The sequence below is a fragment of the Pseudomyrmex gracilis genome, unplaced genomic scaffold (assembly GCF_002006095.1).
Source record: "Pseudomyrmex gracilis isolate BER0280 unplaced genomic scaffold, ASM200609v1 scaffold_119, whole genome shotgun sequence".
NCBI classification, from domain to species: Eukaryota; Metazoa; Arthropoda; class Insecta; order Hymenoptera; family Formicidae; genus Pseudomyrmex; species Pseudomyrmex gracilis.
This window is the reverse complement of record NW_018020703.1, coordinates 258,363-260,640: the sequence shown is the minus strand read 5'-3', so window position 1 is coordinate 260,640 and position 2,278 is coordinate 258,363.

Sequence of the window (2,278 nt, the reverse complement as noted above, 5' to 3'; positions counted from 1 at the left end):
CGGAGAGAAGGTTGAGGTTATAATACCAATGGAGCAGTGGCCGCATGACCTTGCGTATGCGTCTAGGTCGATGAGCCACGGTCATTAAGCGTCTCGACCGCCGCCGAATCTTCAGCGCAACGACGTAGTGCGCTCGGCGCGTCCCTTACGTAACGCGTGAAAAGGATCGGTTTATATGTACGCATCATCGTCGTCATCGTCGTCGTTTAAGTTGCGCATCATGTTTCGTTAGCATTCAAGAGGAGGAAATATATTGTGCTAATTTCCTGCGGTTATTTTCCTTTCCATATGACTGAAATACAAATTCGGCTGTTCGCAGACGCGACAGAAAAAAAAAAAAAAAAAACGAGAGATCCGAAGCGTTTCGTATTTTTTTACAATTTAAAACTACATTTCATGTATTTTAATAAGTAAATGAATGAATTAATTCGGTTTAAAGCGATTTAATCTTTCTCTGTCGGTCCGGCTATCAAAACGAATGTGCGTCATACGTAAACGTCGGAGATTACGCGGCGATTGAACGCAACCGGAATTAAGGGCATTTTTTATCGGACGAAAAGCTCTCGCGCTGCTGACGGGTCCAAGTCGGACGGAATCCTTTTAAGCAGATTTACAGTCGCGGCGCGACCCGGCGCGATAAATGCGAAATAAATCTACAACGGAGTCGGACGGCGTTCGATTATAAATAACCCGAGAGCGCGTGTGGAGACTCGCGCGTTAAACCTCGACGTTGTGCTATTAAAGTGATTTTTTTCAACGGTAAAAAGATCGACGCATGACGAGCGAGCAATAGGCCTCGATGTGAGAGCCTCTTTCTCTCTCTCTCTTTCTCTCTCTCGGCAGCAGCACCCCGTTGCGCCGAGACCGGTTGCATAATCGCCGCATTCTCGATGCTCGGTAGGGCCTGCAAATGTACGTACATACACGTAGGTAGGTTTAGGGCGCGTCCGAGTGTGCGCGAATGTGCACGCACGCACGCACGCACGCATTCTGTGCTGCGCGTGCTGCGATGAACGCGATAGATAAGCGAACAAAAAAACCAGTGACAGAGAATGAGAGGAGGGAGCAAGTTGCGCGAGGAAAAGAGAAAAAAGCGGCTTCAGAAGCTTTTGGCGAACATCGACGTTTGTAAATAACGTAAGAGATATCGCGCTTTAGAGATAAGACGAATAAATCTTCTGGTTTTATATTGTGTGTGTGCGTGTGTGTGTGTAATGATTTTTTAACCATTTTTCCGCCTAAAATCGCACAATGTAAGAGATATCGCGAATAAATAAATTAGATAAGACGAATAAATCTGTTTTTTTACCGAATAATTTCTTAACGATTTTTCCGCCTGTAATCGTGTCGGGAATCTCGATGAAGAAGATAAAATTCTAGAAAAAAAGATGGTTTTCGAAAATAATTTTTTAAAATATTTTTCTGAACTTCGTGATCTGGAAATGTTCCGATTTATAAAACGACAATCTCGAGGCGCGCTCGTAGTCATTACGGCTCGATCGTCGGGCGGGTTTCTTCGAAATGATAGCGACGCGGTGTGCGAATCAACGTTTGCGCAAACGCGCGTATTATACAAGTACAAGGGAGGACGAGAGGAAACGGGGGAGGGGGGAAACGAAGAAAGGACGGCGGCGTGACGATAGCGACTGCAGCCGCGCTTGGGATGACCTTGCATGTGCGAAGAGACCGCCTGGAAATACGACTTGGAATACATAAGCCCCGATACGACCGACGCCCGCGTCGTTTCCATCGTCGCCGGGCGGGTGTAACATCCACCCTGTGCGCGCCTCTCGTCCCTTTTCTGAAAAGACGCGCACAGGTTCGACGCACAGGATGCGCGCGGTAGAGTGTATTTATAAATACCCTTGGCACTTCTTGCGCGTCTCGTTTTGTGAACGAACGAACGGAGAGAGACACGGAGAGACGTTACGAGATGCATACGCGAGAGATTAATGCGTTTTGTCGCCGCGCGCGACGAGAAAGTGCAATCGCAGTCAAAAGTCGCGGATGAGCTATTTTCTACGGGCGAAAAAAATTCGTCGTGTGGCTTAAGACGACGCGGACTCGAGACGAAGTAGGGAGAGAAAATTAAAAGCCGCCGCGCTTTAAATAAGATTTGTTGCACTTTGTAAGCAACACACACACACTCTCTCTCTCTCTCTCTCTCTCTCTCTCTCTCTCTCTCTCTCTCTCTCTCTTTCTCTCTCGGTTTTCGAAACATAACGCACTGCGTCTTCTTTAAGCATCTCGGGTGTCATTAATAAATAATATTCGTTGA